We start from the raw sequence: 21540 nt of genomic DNA, 5'->3' as shown, positions 1-21540 counted from the left end.
TGTATGTTTTAATTGTAAAATTGTGATTGTTAGTGAGAACCATCGTTTTTCTTGGCCCATCGTTTAGGTCGTCTCCAAATAAGTTTTACACTATAAATAACATTGCTCAAACGTTCATGCGCGGCTGCTGTCACCTTTCTGTTAGCTGGTGCGATAGCACCCGATGAGACAGTGCGACTTTCTTTCCTCACTCAGTGCATGGCTGGTGCAAGCTTCGCCGTATATAGGGTACACAATATGTGTACAGAAAATTCACAGGGACTGTCATGCAGTGGAAGCAACAACTCGCATTGATGCTGTCAATGCGGGACAGCGATGTCGCCGACAGCCAATTTTAGTGTTTGGTGAGGCATCTAAGGCCTTAATAATGTGTCAGAAGGCTCACAGTTTATATAAACTCCAACAGCTGTGGTTGTTTTGTGAAGTGGAAGACGCACCATTCATATTTCATAAGTGCGCCTTGTGGACGTATCTCACATGCGAACTATATCGCTGAAAGAGTGAGCTAGCATATGAATGAACTAGCATGCCACCATACGCGATTACTGTGCGAGGGCTGCACTTGCGGATATAAACCTTCACACGAAATAGCAAATGAACTATCACGCCAAACGACACGTTTGTATGAGATTCCTAAACGATGCACCCGATGACTCGAAGGCATGCACGCTTTGCATAGCTGCATGCCCTTGCATCACAATTCTCCTAGCTGATCGGGCAACGTAAAAGAGCCTTAAAGAGCAATTGCCCCTGAAACATAAGAGTGCACAACACAATCCAATGGAGAGTACCAGTCTTAATGTGCATTGTTGCACTCCAGTTTTGTTTATTTCAAACAGCAACGCAAAATCTCTGAAGTTGTGCAACCACAATTTCGAGAGTGTTTTCGCGTACATTCAAAGCGCACAATTCAGTATCGCGAACTCAAACCAGTCGGCGTATAGCGACAAGCAGAACACGTAACCATGTATTGTTGACACACACAAAAAAAAAAAACAGCCCTCGTGAAGAAAACCTGAGTGAAAGATTGCGACGTCCTGCACAATTGACTGTGACTTGTCTACGGCATTAGAGCAGGCATTGAAGCCGGCCTTCGCTACACTGACACAACCAGTTACAACCGCTGGATACATGACAAGATATTCCACAAGACACTACACTTTATACAGAACACTGACCTAACGGCGCACATTCAACAAACATACTCGCAAATATATTATGTCCTAAAGGCAACTTTTTGTCACAATAATAAAAAAAAAAGCTGGCATGGAACCACATTCGTAAAAAGAAACGCGCAACTTACTTCGCAAAGTGGGTTTAAAAATGTCGGCTTGATTTTCTCATTTCCATTTTGTACGTAACAATGTCTTTCATTGCAGCTTGTTGCGCTTAACAAGCGGTATCATAAAAAGCTTTCGCCCATCACTAGACTCGTTCTAGTAGCAGAAGGCGCAACAACCACTCACAGCAAAGAACAGCGACGTCATTCTTGGATGAAGAGTATTTCACAGCCCAGCGGGCATGGAGGACAAGTTCGTATCCGTCAAAACAGATATGCTGCGCCCCAAGAAGTCCGCGCCTCCAGAGCAAAGATGGCAGTCGCGAGCGATTGTAAACAAACGAACACGGTGAGCGATCCCACGGGACGGCATCTGGCCAATACCGACGTGGCGCCGGCCTCGGAGAGGTCGGAGGAGGCATGTGAATAACCACGTAAGTCGCTACTTCACGAAGTTTTAAGGGCTTTAGTCTTCACAAAGCATTGAAGACACTTGCCTTTTTGAGCATCGTGTTGCACTATTAGCACGGTGTGATAAACGCTAAGGTCCTTAGAATTACTTGTGTGTGCTTTATCTAGACACACATACAAAACATTGACGTATTGTTATCCTGCCTCATATATGCGAAATAATTGCTTTTTGATTGACAATCGCGCAAGTATGAATGCTGAAACTTGAACAATATTGGTGGGCGCTGCAGATGGGGTTGGCCGTTTGAGGTATCGTTTAAGGCTGTTTGGTGTATCGTTGCCGCAGACAAAGAGATAAATGTACAGACAGAACAAAATTTTGGCGTCGAAGGTCCCCAAGAAAGTCTATCGTCTTTATAACCAGGGACACACCTCCATAGCAAGTGTCGCCATGTTCCTTAGTGCTACATCCAGCATTTTCTGCTCTTATAGGCTATAAAAGGGAGTTACGATTACTTTTGGGTGTGTTTGTGATCCCAGTTGAATCGCTGCATGTGTGTCTCCTTGTTTAATTTTACGGCAGGTCATCATAGCGTTGTGACCAATATCCAAGGCATGCAATGCCAGTAAGCGCCATTGCCAATCTTGCGTTGAATAATTACAATACGAGAGTCATAACGCCACAATGTGCCGTAGAGTGCAATAAAAACTGTGGTAACATGTGAAAATAATGTACTCCGCATTGCCATTCCTCAAACAGTTCAGTGAGTACTTGATTTAAGAACTGATTTCTCGTCAAAGCTAATGTTTCAGCATAGCTGCTTTACTTTTAAAAATTTCTCAGCTCTGGTGCTTCCAACAATGACTGTGTTATTTGAACACGTCCTTTGGCCGACTCAGTGACAATAATCATATTACATATTGAGTGATTGCTTAAGAGGATACATTTTTTGCAACTTTGTAGATTTTTTTGTTGCTTGCCTGCTAAGCTAAAACCACTTATGCAATCTATGTGAATACCTGGAACTTCTTTGACAATTTTTTATGGAGGCATTGGAGCATTTGTGCAACGTCACTTGTGCAGTCTATGGGAATACCTGGAACTTCTTTGACAATTTTTACGGAGGCATTGCAGCATTTGTGCGAGTCGTCCAGATCACTAGCAGATTTAGTGCTGTGCGCAGTGTTTAGATTGTTATGAGGCTATAATCATGCACATAACTACCGGACACAGTGTATCGTTACAGCGTTTTCTGCAGTGCAAGCTTTATCACATATTTTTTTTTTTATCTCCACAGACTTAGCATTCAACACGTCGCATGTGCAACTGATCAGGTTAGATGTGGGGTATGCAAAGGCATGCAGGGATCGACAAAATGGGGGAGCATGCCAGCCACAGTTTATGGTTTATTGGCTGATAATCGCAGAATATGCGGGTTAGCCTTGACCGCTTATATGTGATGGTACTCATTAATTTTTAATACCAGAATGCTGCCTTCATACAGAGGTGCTATCTTCAACTTTTTGTTCGAATTAGCTTCACTGATTTCAGCCGAGCCACTCAGTGACGTCTTTAAAAATGTTTTAGGATCATTTTAGGCATTTTTATTTGATTTTTGTATAGGGACAATTTAAATTTCGTACCATTAACAGAGGTGGCTTATGTACAGAGATATTCCTTCACTGTCTTTGACGTCTGCGTTTTGACTTTCCTGCAAAAAGAGTATGCAAGGGCCAGAGGTGGCGGAAGTTAAGCACTAAGCTACATTTAAGGCAAATGAGTGCTGTGGAGACCCGCAAGGTGGTGGAAAAGTTAAAAAAGGTGAAATAGACTACCACCTGCTTGTGGCATGAAGCCACAAGAAAATTCATACGGATTTCACAGAAAGAAAAGCTTCTTAGTGACTAAAAAATTCGTCCTCATTTGGGGATCGAACTCTATCACTCTATCAATTGAACTAATGAAGAAGCTGGCATCGTGAGGGCGAATTCATCGACAACTCAAAGCACATGTACCAAAGTAATTAATACAAATTAGTTCTGCCAAACCCCACAAGGTGGCGGAATGGTGAAGAAAGGGAGCACAAAATGTTGTGCAGCTTCAGGCACCATGACAGACATTAGTGAATGGAGCCTTCCATTACGACGCCCCTTATAATCATATTGTGGTTTTCGGAAGTAAAACTCCGCATATTATTTTAATATTAATTCTAGCCCCATAGAGCATGGCATGTGGGGGGGATTTACCTGCACGGCTCTGACACTACATGGGAGGCAACTCGATAGCGTAGCAGTAAGTTAGTGACAGCGAAAGGGTTCCTGCCACATGTTTTTGAGCTGTGATGAAATAGTGCATGTCGCTACAATTAGCGCATGCTTCTTTACGAATTGTATGTAGCAAAAGTTTTTTAATCCGGAAAATGTGAGAGAGGTCGTGGGGATTTTTCACATGTTTCAAGCGCATTCTCTCTCCTCTTGTAGTAGCGAGTGCAATGAAGAAGCGTCTCTTCATCAGCACTTATTTTTTCCTTTGAAAATGCTGCTTACTTTCAGTTTGATTGTGTGCTTGGGCACGTTGCTGTATCTTGTGGCTGCTTGGTAATTGGCCGTAGAGAAGGGTATGTGGATTTATTTGTAGAAAAAAGAGGGAGGGATTATTAAGAAAATTCTTAAATGAATTGTAGATTCCAGGCTGCACAAAGCGCTACAGTATTTCGTTAAAGTCTTCTCTGGAGCCTCTACCATTGATTGGCAGCATTTTCTGACCGTGTTCAAAAAGAGTCCTTGCGAGTACCTCGTTGGTACCTGCAATGCCTATGTGTTGTTGAATAGAGAGGAGTGTTCGCTTGAAGTCTGTTGTCTTCATTTCTAATCCAACTCTGGGGGAAAAGCAGTGTACCTGGGATAGTCTCCCAGTTCATCATTTGGCACAATGAGAGTTTCTTGTTAAGTATAACTTCGGAGTTGCCTTAGTGAACACATATTTTTATTTAGGCATCTTCCCAAACTTTTCGTGGCCACATTCATAGGTCTGCAAACCCACTTATTGGCCGACTTATTTAGACTGGCTCAGGCTCTGATTGAGCTCGCAGTTTGAGTGAGCCTAGGTGAATGATACCTTGGTGAGATTGAGTGCGAGCGAGTCCTTTACTCAAAATATAATTCATGAGTTAGTTTGTGCGAGCTCCACATTTTAGTGCCGACCTCTGGTGATATGTGCCCAGGTTTATCTTTAGTATTAGTTTCATGTCGGCTGGCGTTAATAATGATGTCTACTCATGCATACTTCAATGCACGGGCATTCATACTCTAGGTCAATATTCATTGATCACAAACATGAGTTACGAATGGCCGAGGTACGTTGGTCTCCTTCCCACAATTTTCTTCGTAGGACGTTCTTAGTGCGGCTGTTTCGCTACTGCTAGCTTGCCAATAGTTCAAAAGAACACACCAGACGACTCATTCATGTTGGCGAAAATGGAACAAATTGGGCGTGCAAGTACGGCTAGTGTGGCCTCGCGCGCCTCTTGCGTGTCGCGTAAGTCGACAAACATCAGCTGATTAAAAGCCGGGAGCAAAAATGTGGATGGCGTCCTTCGCCTATGATCGGCCAACGGTTGGCGTCGTTTTAACGGCACTATGAAACATGCCCCGGTGATAGCTGGCAGACTGAAAGTGGCGTCGTTTCACTCAAGTGTAAACAGAGGCATACACACATATGCACACTCTCTCTCTCTTGCTCACTCACGTCCATGAAATAATGATTGAACATAACATCAGTCAAACGCTTTGAAGCCTTTGAGTACACTGGCATGGCCGCCAACCTTCATCTTGACGTAGAGGCTGTAACGCTGGCTTGATATAGCGTCATGCGAGGAATTTTTTTTTTTCGGAGCATGAGGGTAATGCAGCGTGTGACACATGATTTGCATTACCCTCATGCTATCCTTGTTGCTTTGCAGGTATTTGGCATTCTATGTGCCGTGCTATGCACTCGTGTCCGTACCAGATGGACTGCATTCTTGCTGGCAGTGTACTTACAGGATCGAGGATAGGAGAACCATGAAAACGCACCTTTGCATTCACCTCGCCGAGCATCCATCCCAGTTTTGCGTGTGTCCAGTGGCATTTACTTGGAGCAACAGTCTTGAAGTGCATTCATATTCATACTGGAGTTTGCTACTTTTCCTGTCTTCAGTGCACGTTTGACACTAAGCATAGCAAAAACATGATTTGGCCTAGTACAAAGTGTGCCCTATTTCATACAGCCCCTGCAAATTGCGATTTATTTCGCTAATCGACATGTGATGTTCTGATATCCAGGCTTTTTGTAGTCTCTAAGAGAGCCATGTGGTCATGGTATAAGGTGAAAACACCCGGCCTGCGCAGTAGGTGCAGCACAGTCACAGCGAAAGCTAGAAGAGCGGCCTTTTAGAGCCTTTTTAAAACACTCATTGGGCAACTACTGGAAGCAAACTTGTTTGGTACCCACTAGGGCAATAATAACAAACTTATGGGTAGTAGGCTGGCATTTGCTATGCTATTTTTCTTCTTTCTTCTGAGAAGCGTGGTATCCACTAAACACTTGCAAGGAATTTTGTGCCGATTGTCCATTCAGTGGCTGACAACGATGAGGAATTAAGGCTGAAGTGCGTATGCGCCACAGTTAACAGGGGAACAAGAACGAGCTTTTGTAATGGGTTGGAGCATTGAACGACTCACTCGTTACGCTATTACCATTGTGTGACCACTGGTTGTTCTTTCGCTGTTGTAAAATGCTTTATAAGTCGTATTAAGGCGATTGCTTTCCCGACATCAAGCCTGCTTGAGGCAAGTTTGACAAGTCACAAGCACCGGTGTAGCTCAGTGGTAGAGTATTGGGCTGGCACCCAGCAGACCCGGATTGAAGCCCCACTGTGTTATTGGTGCAAGTTTTTTTTTTCTAATTTCGCACGATGTGGTTACGGACGCCAGCGGCAGCGGATAACATGCAACTGCGCGTGACCCGCAAAGTGATCTCATAACAGCTTTCGCTGCAAAAGCTCATGAGACCCATAGTTCAGAGGTTCGATCCCGTCCGTGGCGGTCACATTTCAGTGGAGGTGAAATGCTAAAGGCTCTGTACTGCGATATGTTGGTGCACGCTAATGAACACCAGATGGTTGAAATTTCCGTAGCCTCCTACTACGGCGTCTTTCAATCATATCATGCTTTCGCGACATAAAACCCCCAGATATTGTCATTGTCTTTGAAAAAGAGAGGGGGAGAAACCCAAGAAAAAAGTTTTCTCGTAATGAGGGATTTGAACCAACATATATGTAGTGCTGAGTTCTATTGGAAAGCTGATGGCTTCTTTTGTAAATATGTATATTTCGTGTAATGATTTCTCAAAATTCTTTCTGTATGCAATGTTTTTTTATATTGTGAATGTCTATTTAGCACTACCGCCGTTACACCCAGCGCGAACAAGATCGTGTCGGGAGGCAAATCACTTTCTTTTGTCCTGACTGGGGGCAATGCAATTGTATTCTAAAAAAAATGAAATAAAAATACCACTATGGGCGAGTGGCTAATTGAGCACAAATAGCAAGCTAGTTGGGGGAGTTAGAAAGCGGAGTAGAGAGGCTATGATAGAAGAGGAGGTAAAGGACGAGAGTGTAGAACATACTGTGGAAATAAATAGGAAGAGTGGTAACAAATTAAAGGCAAAAAGAAAGAAAAGAAATATGTAGAGACAGAATAAAAAAAAGAGTTAAAGGTACAGAGCAGGAGAAAGAAATAAAAAGTGATAGCGAGATGCAGAGATCGAAAGAGAGATAAGAAAGATGTGGAGAGAGAGAGAAAGAAATAGAGATGAAATTATGGAGGCATAGAAATCGACCAGCCCCTCCATTGCTGCTAGAGTGGAGATAGCAGTGGATAAGTGCGTCACTGATGCAGAGCTGCGCTCTGCTGGTCCCCCCCCCCAACCCCCCTTTTTTCTGATGTTCAAAAGTCAACCCTTGTGGCGGGTGTACAGGAATAGTTGTTGTACCATTACGGCTACTTTTAAGCAAAAGAATAAGTCTTTTTTGGATGACGTACTTCTGCCTTTTCAGACACTTTAATTCTAGTGCAGCAGCGTTTAGCATGCGTAAGAAACTCCTGAATGGACTCTTTTATGCAGGTGCAGCCAAAGCATTTGCGCAGCTTCAATTGCCCTCTGAACAGTTTGGCCGCTTCAAACACTGCATGGACGATCCCACAAGCCTTCTGCTTTCTCCCCGATCAGTTTCAATGAAAGCTCCAGTCAAGGCTACAGCTATAGCTGTGTCCAGAAATCCTACAGCTTGCATGGCATATCCTGCCTTGCAAGCACGCTGCAAGACACAAGTTGCTACCAAGACAGACATTTCTATCAAAGTGTATTCTACAAGCAGCAGCCCCAGCAACAGCCATGTGCACTCGTGGTCTCCAACTTCAGTCTTGGCAGCATCTTCAGTCTTGGCAGTCGGGATTGTGGTTTGTAATATAGAGCTTAACAATGGGAAATTGAAGGGGAGCATGCAATATTTTCTCTTTGAACTGCATCGAAAAATCTGTTATGCATCACCAGCACTGCATATGAACAGCTTTAAATCATAGAATCTCTGCCACAATTCAGGTAAGGCTAGTCAGCTTGACAACATGGGCATGTTTGTTGTGGATGAAGTCATGTGGAACTTAGCTGACCCATCAGACTTTCTGTATTCTATAATTATTTATTTGTCTTCTTCCAGTGCTTATCAGTTATGCTTGTCAGTTATCAGTCTTACATTTGCTTCATTTTGCTATGTGCTATACACAATATTAATGAGAACTAAGACAGAGTGATGCCGAGCTAAGTACAGGGGTGGTTTGTGTAGTAATTGTAATGTAAAGGAAGAGAGGTGGATGAAAAGATTACTTTCTGCCGGCAGAGACCTTTGAATAACACTTCAAATGCTCTACAGCTGGGGTCGTCCGCCCATCATCTTAATATGGTATATATGTGCATTTAAACGTAAGAGTGTCAGCTTTTACTGTACCTTCTTTGTGATTGCAGTGCATATATTGGTTCTTTCTAGGACTGGAATGTTAACTCCTAATTGTTCCTTCATTTTTGATGGAACCACAGGTGACAGACCCACTGTCCCGAACACTTTTCTACCTCAAGATTAGGTGGAATCAACATCAAACACTGCGTTTATGCAGAGTGCATTGTCGGGTCAGTTTTCTTTGATTTGTGAATAACACTTCAAAACGAAGCGTGCGCTGTGCACGCCCGTCTCTGAGGCGATAAGTTGTAGAACGCAAGGTGACGCGTAGGTGCCACCACTGCGTCATCTTAGCAAAGCGTTGGAAACACTTGCCGTTTTGTGCAAGCGTTGCATGGCCAGTGCAGCGTTATAAAGGCTACGATCCTCAGAATTACTTATGTGTGCCTTTTCTAGTAAAAAATACACTTACATAATATTGACGTGTTGTTATGGTATCTCAGTTATGGGCAATAATTGCTTTTTATTTGACAGTCGCTCAAGTATGAATGCTGAACCTTGAGCAATATCATTTTTTTTAAACCTGAACACACAAGCATGGACACCCTAGTTGATGAACGCCGCATAACGAAGCACAACGTCACAATGAGCTAGAATACGTGCATGCGCGTCGCAATGAACAGTCCTGTGCAGCTTTCTTATCGTGCCATTCCAAAAGCCGGACACCGGGATGGCAGTAGGCTGTGCTTACTGACTCAGCAGTTGACACTCGTGCGTTTTGGTTTGAAAAATAGGTAGCCACACATACCGTCTTTCATCATGGTTGCTCTCAATCTACAATTTCAAAAGTGCCTTAGTGAAAGACAAGTTTTTTTTGTTGGGACTCACCAATAATGCATAAGGTAGATATGTCACTTATTTAAGTATGTGCACCTTTTCCACCACATGAAATACTATTCATAGAGTAGAGTATGTTTTTTTTTGTTTTTAAGTGCAGAGTACTTGAGGGGCGCGGGCTGTCGTCTACTGCTGTCGCAGCTTGGTGTAAAGCAGGCAAAAACCACATGTAGCATAGCCAGCTGTTGCACATTGAGTGTGTGCACACACCAAAGATAAGTCTTTTGCCTCTTGTTCTGTTGAGTGCTTCTTCTGTTGAGTGCTTCTTCTACACTGTACTGTACCTTTTGCACTCACTCATTTTGCACTCGTTCGCTATTTTTCTGTAGCTTTAGGCTCAATGGCTAAAAGCCTTTTTTTTTTATATTTAGAAAGACAGTATCTATTTTAGTAAGTACAATTTCTGTAGGAATCATCTAGAGCAATGTTATGAATGTCTTGATTTTTACACCATGCTTGGGGGAAGCATCGCTTTATTTCTAAGTCTCTTACTACATTTAAGTAGTATCTCAAGTGGCTTTTCTAGTTTTGGTTTCACAGCATGCACCTAATGTACTGTCCTTTAATTCATCTTCGTGAGCTTAAGGGTTACAGGTTACCAGTGGATGATATCATAATTACGGAAATTCTGAGCACTCGCCTTTTTACGCGATTGTACGTACACTAGGTAGCTGCACCTGCACCATTTTGTGCATCTTCACAAAGACTTGGCACCCACACCATTACTTTAACTGGAAAGGCATATGCAATTCTAAGGAGAGATGCTATTCAAAAAGCACTATTAACGCAACAGTGCTAAAGAGCTCGTTTCGCAGAAATTTCTGTGTTTGTATTGGTGTCGTTGGTTGTGAGCAAAAAATGATCTGAGTGACCAAAAGAAAACGAGAATGATGCAATTAAAGTAAATAAAAAAATACTGGTCCAGAGTGGGGATCTCACCCAGTTTGTTTGGGTCCAAGTGGGGATTGAAACCGGGCGATCTGCGTGACATGCGGATGTTCTAACACACAACCCAGGGGTGCAACAGCTGCGCCGATTGCGCCAACTTGATACAATTCCCCTATTTGCGCTCAGCGGTGCCAAAATGCCTGACTAGCCTCAAAACTTTTTAATTTATGCTAATTTCAGTGAGAAACGGAGGCCACATTGTCTATCTGCAATTTGAGTCATAAACCAATCCAAGCGTGCAGACCCTTAGCGTTAAACCAGGGTAGCCTAACCCCGCTAACCTTAATCCCATTAGGTCAAGGCACTCGCGGGACGTGATCGACCAGATAAAGCAACCAAGTTGTGCGCCCATCGGTCCACTCATCTCAACAGATACCTACCGGCGGGATGACGCAACTTCAAAACAAAAAATGCGTTGCCGTTGCCACAAATGCTTTGTGGGAAGCATGAACTTTCTAGTCGGCAAAAGCAGCTATGGAATGTTAGTAACTAGAGTTGGAAGCGCATACTTCGCTTTCCGTACACGAACAGAGTCGACATGTTGCGAACGCTGGCGTTGCCAGCCACCACATTGATCGCCTCAGCAATGGCACATAAAACATCTTTTCTGTCTTGAAGTTGCATTAGTTAAGTCGTCCCGGCGAAATATATCCGATGCGGTCGCCGGACCAACGGGCGTGCGCCGCTGTTACTTCACCTGGTAGAACACGCCTTGCAAGCGAGCCAAAATGTGTCCTAAACCTAACCCCTCATTGTAAAAAAAAAAAAAAAAAGAACACAAGGAGGGGGAGGAGGCGTAGCGGTGTTTGAAAATTTCTTGGCCTTGTTCTAACCCATGCAGAGCGCTGCTTAAAGGGAACTATCAATCAAAGGCAACTATTAGGCCGATGTTGATTGTTGAAGTAGTTGTCCAGAAACCTCTTAGTGTTACTTTTGTGTCAAAGAAGGGCCTAGTTCGAAGTAAAAAAAAAATTACATTTTAGTGGTTAGCATCGTGTTAGCGCAATTCAAATTACCCGTCTCAAAAGCAGACCGACCGGACCGACTGCTGTCGGTGTTGCCCAGCTTTACTGCGTTAGTTGCAGCAGACCGAAAGCAGCAGGAGCCACAGCAGCAAAAACGGCCATTAATCAATTTCCCACTGTTGGGTTAGAGATTGCAGACGTTTTTTTATTCAACTGCACTCCGCTAGATAGCACCACCTGTCCAATGTAACTACGCGAAAATTGAATTTTCGAATCAGTCGCGCCATTTCCCAAAGTAACGTGCGGCGGTTCTTTTTTTCATAAATAAAACAGAAACGAACTGGCCGCATTTCATTGCATCTCTTGATGTACGGAATGTTCTTTATTTAGCAAAGCTAGATCGATTACTAGTGATTTAATTGTAGGCGGTTCGTCTCATATCATCGGGATCATTTTGAGAATGCCCTACTGCAATGCATGTGTTCTTGTGTATTTACCTTATTTTCTCGGTAAGTAGGGCACTGTTGTTGATAATATTGTCGTTTTAGAAGTTGTCATACATTAAGCTTTCACTCTGACATAAATTGTTATTTGACTTTAGTGTTTCTTTAAACCACCTTTGCTGCAATACACTGGTGCCATGCAGAAAAGTGCATTATGATTTGAAAGGGGCTGTTATCACTACTCACGGGACAGCAAATTTTGTTCAATTACTCAAGCGTGTTTACTACCACATAATTGTGAGTACTAGCATGATCGCCGACGTCTGAAAAAGTTACTGGAAATAAGTTGAAGTGTATGATCAACGCCTCCTAGAAAAACTATGCCAGGAACGTCGCTCTCTTTTCAATTGGCGGCTTCCTGCTCGCACAAAATCTTCGAGGCCATTCCTCCTGCCAAAAAAAAAAATCCAGAAAAAAGACTCCGGCGCGCGTAATCGAACATAGGACCTCCGCGTTGTGAATGCGAGGCATTAACTATTGAGCTACTGAGGGGTACCTCCTTCAACGTTCAAACGGCAAGCTATCTATATCTCCCACTTACCGTTGGCTGGTGGGCATCTCGGAGGGGAGCTATCATGTTTTCAGCACTATTTATCAGCAAGCGCGGCGGCTCTCATCTCTTACGCGTACATTGGCTCGCGGAGAGGAGGTGATTGGATGATCTTTCACGCATCCTAATCTCCGGTGGGGAGGATTATACATCTTGGCTGGCGTTCGGCTTGCACTGTAACGATTCTGTTGTAGTTACAGGACGCACAGAGGTCACTGTAATCATCGCACAGCCTCTGTTTGCAAAAAGGGCGCGCTTTTCAGACAGAGCAAAGTAACAACTGAGACGCTTATTCGCGTGCATCTGTACCTGTAAGTGTGTTTCGTTTGTCATTTGCGCGTGAAATCTACTTGCCATTCTGTGCGTGACCTTCTAATTTGTTGCTATTGTGTTCATTGCTTCGTCTTTGTGGCAAAGCTGTGACTTTTTACTTCTTGTGTACTGTATCATCACTCATGATGGCATCTGTGTTACTGCCAAATGAAGACTTGATTGATTTTCACACTAATATAGCAAATAATTTTTGTGAGAGAGTTAAAGGGACACTAAAGCCAACTATTAAGTCGACGTTTATTGTTGAAATGGCGGTTTAGAAACCTCGTATGTTACTTTGTTTTGTACCATGACATTCTGTAAAATAACAATTTTTGGTTGGACTTTTTTTACAACCAAGCTTTTTAGTTATAAGTAATGGCTCGTATTGCTATTCATAAACTGTGGAATGCAAATAATTAATCAAGAATGTTATAGGTTTTACACTTTCTTGCTGCTTTGCAGGCAATGTAGCTTTTACGCCAGTAAACCTTGCTACATGCTGAGAATAAAAACCTGTGGAATGCAGTGGATTGCCTTTGCAGCTTTTGTTGCCAAATCTTTGCATTTAAGCATTGAAAACTGGCTGGTGTGTCTCTCTCTGAATCCTTTGCAACTCTGCTGGTCCTGTTGTGTGATCTTGTGCGTGACCGAAAAATGGATATACATCCAAATAAAAAATCGGCAGATCCAAAATTTCTTGTAAGTCAACGTTATGCGAAGAATGCAGAGGAAAGGTGACCATGTTATAATTTTTTAATGAGCAACATGTCGTGAAATTACGCTTACTATTTCTGTGAATGTTTCGCACACAGGCATATGTTGAAGAGTTCCAGATGTTTTTATAACCAGTTGTTTGCTCTTGCGCTATAAGCCCAGTCGTGGTGGTCTAGTGGCTAAGGCACGCAACTGCTGACCCACAGGTCGAGAGATCGAGTCTCCGGCTACGGTGGCTGCTTTTTCGATTAAGGCAAAAATGCTGTAGGCCTGTGTGCTCAGATTTAGGTGCACGTTAAGGAATCCCAGGTGGTCTTAATTTCCGGAGCCCTCTACTATGGCGTCTTCATGATCATATCACAGTTTTGGGATATTAAACACCTCATGTTATTGTTATCACTTGTCCAATGATCCTAATGGGAATATGATTATTAGCAAACGCAGGAGTGATGAGCTGATATGGAGCGCTGGTGCCCGCGAGGATAGCTCTGGACATTGCTACATGAATCAACTTCAGTGCATGGAACCTAACTACAATTGACGTTAATCCGACGTGATGGTTGTAGCATAGGAGCACAAATGTAATATTTATAAAATTGAATAGCCAGCCCTGCAACCACTATATATGTTTCACGATCGCTAAGGTCTATAGTTTCGAGACTTGACATGGCTTTGAGGCAGAATACTTGATTACCCCACAGAATGCTAGGGTTTGTTTCCTGCTGGGACCTTGACCTCTTATTCTTTGCATTCGTATGGTCAATGCTGCTGATGTCAGCTTTTTCTTGATGCTCACGCATTAAAATTGCTCAAGTGGGTTCTCGCCATTACTTGGTAGATACTGTATCAATAACCTGTGCCACATACCCGTGGGTGTGTGCCACTGTTTGGCGGGAAATGTTTAACGAGGTATGCAATGGGATGGTGACATAATTCATGTCTTGATCAGTGTGTCATATTCGTCAAACTATCCTACCCTCCCATCTAATATGTATCTTGCTGCTTTTTCTGCACTGCCTCCAAACTTTCAATCTTACACTGCTTATGCGGGTTTCAGGCAACGAACGTGTAGTCACTATAGGACAAATTAGCGATTGATATAAGAGGAGGTTTGTGTCTTTTGGGGATTTGGACAGAGTGCGGCATAGGTAGCAGAGTTTTTTTAATGCTTTGTTTCAGTAATAGTCAATGTGCTTGGCCCATGAAAAGGACACAGAGATACTTATATTCGGAAACCCTACTGACGGGACTGTTATCAAAAGGGTAGTAAAAAATGGAGGGTGATTTATTACAAAAAGACACAAGCATGATTTTCTTAAAGTTAATCGTGGCCTCCGCGATTTGCTGCCGGCGGCGCGCCGTTGCTCCGGCCGTCCCAATCGCCCGGAGTGAGAGTAAGTTGAAAAGAGGGCGTGGCCGGCGCGCGTTGCCTAAGGTCGCTTTCTCTGGCTTTCCCTGGCGCGGGTGGGCGCAGAGGACGAAAACTCAGCCTTTTCAGCCTGTGTGAGACGTTTAATAAAAAAATTACAACCGCTCATCAATGCAGTAGATAGAAGTAGTTACGGGTGCCATTTAGCCTTTTAATTTTTGACGTAGACTAGGGCCGCTGTGAAGCGTAAGTGAATTCATTGCACATCAGTAGTTTTCATTTTTGTGGTAGTTTTCATTTTTTTTAAGATAAAGCTAGGAATACGTTCATTTGTTATTTCAATATCACTGATTTGTTCAGAATGAGGAATACCTCATAAAGAATGGTGTTGTTGTTAGAAACAAATGCAGACTGGAAATAGGTATAGAAAGCATTAAATATAGCTGGTGGGTCAGTTATGATGTCATTGTCTAATTCAAAAGAAGGAGGTGACGCGGCATGAGGCAAAATAGAACAACAGAATTTGCGTGGATTAGTCTTTAACAGGACATGCAGCAGAATGCGATAAAATGAATCTTTCGCTGTTTTCATCATTTAGTTGAGTTGATAACTTGGCACTCTGAAACCTGTTTAAGGCAATGGGATAATTACATCTTTGGAAGTGCCTAAGATGACAGGCATGACGAGATAAATGCTAGAGATCACGAGTAATTCAAGTAATCCAAGAAAGATCACCATATCTTTTCTTTGTCTTAATTGGCATGAATCATTGCATGCACGACTTCACAAGATCTTCAAAGTAATTAACAAGACAAGATATATGTCTTGACTGTCGGAAAGTGCAGAACATGTATTAAACTGGGGAGCTGAAATATCAGTTGTGCAAGTGTCATCGGCACGAATAAAATCGGGGAAGCTGCTGAATGTATAAGGCGATTTGGACATGGGATAGCAAAGTGTTAACAAGACAACTTTATCATCCGAGAATCCTTCAACTATTTTGCAAGAGAAGTTGCTGTCAGTTAGATCTGTACTTAAGAAAACTAGATCTAGGACAGAACTGAGACTAATTGGACATGAGACGACTTGAGTGAGCTTGAAGGTTAGAGAAATATGTATTAATTCATGGCATATTGCAGCATCATGACCCGTTACAGTCAGAGAAGGCTAATCGATGTTGGGAGCGTTAAAATCGTCCGTACAGATAAATCTTGTTAAAGCAATATTTACATTGCATGTAAAATTGGCAAGGACATGAAGAACTTCAAGGGATGATCGGGGTGAGCGATACACAAGGCTAACTACAGTACACTGATTATTTAGGTAGACCTTACATCAGAGGGATTCTGTTCAGTAGGCAAGTGCAGCATTGAGAACAGGATATCTGAACGGATAAGTAGTGCAACGCCGCCTCCAATGCCTTGTGTCCTGTCCTTGAGTACGGCAACGAAACGGGGTGGAGTGAACTCAAAATCGTAAATGTTACAATAAAGCCATGACTCTGTGATGCCAATGACATGACGGGAGTAAGTTGCGACAAAAGACAATAAATCTGGAAGCTTTATAGCAATACTACAAGCATGGACTTTCAGGACCGCGACGTTTTCATGAAGGCTATATTGAGGTCATGCAGTGGATGAGGCAGGATTCGAAGATGCGGATACTCAAAATCGAGAGCAAGGTGCCGAATCTGAGACTTTCACTAAAGTGTTCGAGGTGTCGTCTCAATTATAACTTATGTTGTCAGTGAACGCATGATCGTATCTTAACGTCACCTCAGAGCCGTTGTTTCAAAAATAAAGTCAAGCTTCTCAAATTTTCATCTGTATGTGTCTAATATGTGCAAAAATATTTTCTGTAATAAACACGTTTGAGCCTTTCAGTTTAAATGCATTTTTAAGAACAAGGGCTTCCTCCCCCGTGGTAGAAACGTTTAGGATGACAGCTCGTGTATAGTCACTACATACTTTTTCAAGCCTGTGGACGCATTCGATTTGTGGGCAGGTAATTTTCAATGTATTGTTAAACACAGAAGTTAATGCTGCACTACAGCTTACTAGCGTTTTCAACGTGATCATCTAAAATGCTGTGTATGATCGTTCAGCAAACTGGGGGCGCGGGAGAACACACACAAGAAGCAACGAGGCACACAGCACGACCGCTCATGCTGTGTGCCTTTTTGCTTGTTGTGTGTGTTTCCTTGCGCTCACAGTTCACAGAACGACAAAGTAACGGGTTGCCGTGAATATTGATTTGTGGTAGCTCGAAGGGTGATGCGCAGGTGTCGTTCCACATCGAAGTGATATGGAATGCCCATGGCAGACAGTCCATGACGTCCACGTGCCGAGCCAGGAATGACTGGGCAGAACCATGTGCATCAGAGACAGAGCATGTGACATCCCAGAAGTTCAGATTCTCCAAGTCGGCGAGGAACTGCAGAAATTGCAAGCAGCGAGTAAACATCGGGCTGGTGCTGCTGCGACGTAGCCCACTTGAGACCATTTAGCGGGTGCACAGCAAGTTTGAAAAGATTTCATACACTAAGTGTTTGAAGTATGCACCAGAAATGGGATATTGTTGTCGTGTTCAACTCTCGAAGGCGAAGCTTCAGATACCCCAATTTTTTCACGGCCCTTTGTTTTTATAGATTCATTCTGATCATTCCTTCATTGAGCTGGGAAACCTCAATAATGACACTGAAAATTTATTCCATTTGTTATAGTAGAGAGAGACACTGCTATTCAAGCGCATAGAACATGAAGTTGTACTTACTCGCTGGCTCAAGTCTCACGTGTGTGTTGTCTTTCATTATTGCTACTACTCAAGAAAGTCATATTCTAACGTCCCGCAATGTCTAAAAGAGAATGTCTACACATTTGATTGCCTGGCATCAACAGTTGATGCATCCATCTTTATTTAGCTACAGGGCCTCTGTTTAATATAATCTACCGCCATATCTTGTGCTAAAATGGGGGAACACACACATAGCTCATTGGTTCGGTTTTCAAAGCATTTGTTTCTTTCATATCTATTATGCTGCTACAATTCACTGCCTTAACGTTCTATTTCATATTATATTTTCTTCCAAATTCAAGTGCTCAAATTCAAGTGCCCTCTGTATAGAGGTTGTCTTTTCAAAAAATAAGTAGGCACCAACTTGGTAATGAAAAGGGGTCACTCAATCACAATACTAAGAAGAAAAAAAGTTTGATGAAGCTTAGCTAATATTGAGTGTACTGCATTGTTTGTGCTTGTTTTAACAGTTGTCTGTGTACTTTTGCAGATGTGACCATGCCTTTAGGAAGAAATGAACAAGTCTCGTGTTTTGGATATTGCCAGAGAGGCATGGCTCCAGTGTCCTCTTGGAAATAATTATTTCATGATAACATTGCTCCTTAATATTTTGTGAACGTGGGATTGGGATGGGGATGTGGTCCATGTCCGTGGACTGCTCCACTAAATAGGCTTCATTGAAATAAGTGAAATCGACTATTCAGTTTTGGCTCTGTTGGTCAATTGAAATTTGGAGGAAGTGTATGATGAATTTCTTTGTGATGGATTTTTTATCAGTGTGAAGAAGTATTGCCTGTTTTGTAAATCACTGGTTGATGTGAAGCATTTATTCATGCACTTCTTTAAACATCCGCATGTTCCAAAAATAATAAATTTGTATCTAAGCAACGGCAATACTCGGTAGTGGCTCTGATTTTACACTGTTCAATGTGAGCATTTAGTAGTGGCAACCTGATGTTACCTTATTTGCATTTTGCCCTCTCATACATTGTTGCATGTGTTTGTGCATGTTGAGCTTTCTTGTCAACAAAATTTTTGATATGGCAAATAAACTTATTGTTTTGCAGGTCCACTTACTTAGCAACAACCATTGAAATTTGCCTAAATCTTTCTAATTTTATTCTATCATAAAAAATTCTATCATTCTTGATTCGATCATTCATATTTGCTTTTGCCTTTTTTCTCAGTGATGCTTAAAGTGCAAGTAGTGTATTGAGCTGATTGCACTGTTTTGTAATATATGAAAGTTTGTTTTCCCATCCTGGTATATGAGGACAGTCTTAGAAATGCAATAGTCATTGTCTGTACTCACTGTACAATAATAGCTTGATAATTTGAAAAAGTTTATCGGTCGAGGCCAGAATTTGCATTGTTTAATGGCGTGATGCTCTTGTAATTTGGTCATATTTGGCCTGAACCCAAACAACTCGTACAGTCATTGGAGAGTGCTGAGCACGAAATGCCAGCTATATAACATTCGGAAAAATTGTGCGCTCGTCGTACTGGTAATGACAGTGGCTGTAGGTAAGGGTGTGGTGCAGAACACCTTTCAGACTTATTAAAGATGGGGTTCTTGTAGCTTCGTCGCTTTGTGGACGAAGTTTCACGATGATCAGTAATGTAGCTTTCTGGGCGAGTTGATTCATAGTAATAGGGAAAAGGAACCATCGCAAAACCACACGATGCGAGCAAAGAACAACCACAACGGGACAAGCGCTGGACTTGCAACTGAATGTTCATTGAAGAATTGCACACACCCCCACTCATGAAACAATCGAGCATGTGTAAAAAAAGACCATCTGAGCCATGTCAACCTTGGGCACCTAACTGCCGTGTCATAAAACGTGTGAAGCGATGATAAAAGTTAACCCATGGCTTACCCACTATCTATAAATGCCAACTCTTTCTCTTTGAGGAAAACTGAGGGTTTGCTCACACGTGAGAATTTGCCCCGCTATCTGATTGCGAAGGCCTCACAGATCTCGCGTTCAATTTTTTTTCTACCTTACCAATTACGGTCGCCGATTTTGACAATTACGATCTGCACCGTGTAAACTCTCCAAACTGCAATTTGCATAGCAATGCAGAAAAATAGTTTGAGCAGCATTTGCGGAAAGCAAGCTAACGTCTTAATGAAATGGGCTGTTTCGGTAGTATACCTAATTCTCTTGTCATGCAACTCTGTCTATATCAGCCAGACGGGCGGATGTCTGAATGACGGGCTGCGTGAACCACCACTATCTTCTCCCCCCAGGCACAAGTGGAAACTTGCCTTTGCATTTCAAAAGCTGCGGCTGCGTCCCAGATTTCAAATCAGCGATTGTAATTGGCGAGCTAGAAACAAGATTGATCGAGAGATCTGTGAGGCCTTTGAAATGAGGAACCAGGGCGAATCACCATGTGTGAGTGAGCTCTCAGTTTTACTCGCAGAGAAAGAGATTGGGTTTTAGATAGCTGGTAAGCCAAGCCTTAAAGGGACTATAATGTCGAATAACAATTTACCTCAGAGTGAAAGTTCAATATATGACATCTAAAACGACATTGTTATGAACAGCAGTGCCCTACTTACAGAAAAATTAAGGTAAATGCACAAGAAGACATACGCCTCAGTAGGACATTCTCAAAATTATCCCGATGACATCAGATGAACCGCCTACATTTAATCAATAGTAATCGATCTAGCCTACTAAATAAAAAACCTACCGTACATCAAGAAATGCAATAAAATGCCACTTGATCGTTTCAGTTCGAATAATTGATTGATATGTGGGGTTTAACGTCCCAAAACCACAATGTGATTATAAGAGACACCATAGTGTAGGGCTCCGGAAATTTTGACTACCTGGGGTTGAACCCGAATCTGAGCACCCAAATCTGAGCCCTAAAAAACGTGCACCCAAATCTGAGCACATAGGGCTACATTTCCGCCTCCATCGGAAATGCAGCCGCCACAGCCGAGATTCGATCCCGCGACCTGTGGGTCAGCAGCCGAGTATCTTAGCCACTAGACCACCGCGGCGGGGTTTCTGTTTGAGTAATAAAAAAAAAAAAGAACCGCTGGACGTTACTAATGAGGAATAGCACAAGTGGTTCAAAAATTAAATTTCTGCTTGATCAAGCTGGACAGGTCGTGCCATCTAGCGAGGCCCAGTTGTACCAAAATAAGTCTGTAATCTCTAAGCCAATGGTGGGAAATTGATCAATGGCTGTTGTTGCTGCTGTGGCTCCCGTTGCTTTCGGTCTGCGGCTACTAGCGCACTAAAGCCGGGCAACATTGTGCATGGCAATAGTGATGCGAGTCGTTCCGGTCGGTCCTCTCTTTGAGGCGGGTAACTTAAAGTGAGCTAACCCGATGCGGAACACCAATACGTGATTTTATTTCAAAATAGGCCCTTCCTTGGCACAAAAGTACACTACGAGGTTTCTGGACCGCTATTTCAACAATCAGCATAGACTTATTAGTTGCCTTTAGTGTCCCTTTAAATTTTATCATTGCTTCACACGTTTCATGATATGGACAGTTAGGTGCCCAAGGTTGGTATGACTCAGATGGTCCTTGTTTACGCATGCGCTGTTGTTTCATGTCTGGGTGTGTGCCCAATTCTCCAATAATCAATCAGTTGCAAGTCTAGTGTTTGTCCTGTGTAGTTGTTCTTTTTCGCTGTCTTTGTGAGGTTTTTCGCTGGCTCTTTTTTTCTATTGCAGGATGATAAAAGTAACAACCTTTTTAACTCCTCTTATGCAAAATAAGTGGAGTATTTACTAATTGATAAAGAAATAATAATGCTTTAATATGAGAAA

General features: G+C 42.6%; 1 long non-coding RNA gene across 1 annotated transcript; it reads left to right on the top strand.

Moving 5' to 3' along the window:
• Positions 1 to 8048: 8048 nt before the first annotated feature.
• On the top strand, positions 8049 to 20506 carry LOC142772215 (uncharacterized). Its single transcript, XR_012886331.1, has 2 exons — positions 8049 to 17455; positions 18230 to 20506. It is a non-coding gene; the product is annotated as an uncharacterized LOC142772215 (long non-coding RNA).
• The last annotated feature ends 1034 nt before the right edge of the window (positions 20507 to 21540 follow it).

The sequence above is a fragment of the Rhipicephalus microplus genome, chromosome 9 (assembly GCF_043290135.1).
Source record: "Rhipicephalus microplus isolate Deutch F79 chromosome 9, USDA_Rmic, whole genome shotgun sequence".
Taxonomy (NCBI): domain Eukaryota; kingdom Metazoa; phylum Arthropoda; class Arachnida; order Ixodida; family Ixodidae; genus Rhipicephalus; species Rhipicephalus microplus.
Note: the sequence above shows the minus strand (reverse complement) of the source record. Positions and strands in the feature narration are given on the sequence as shown.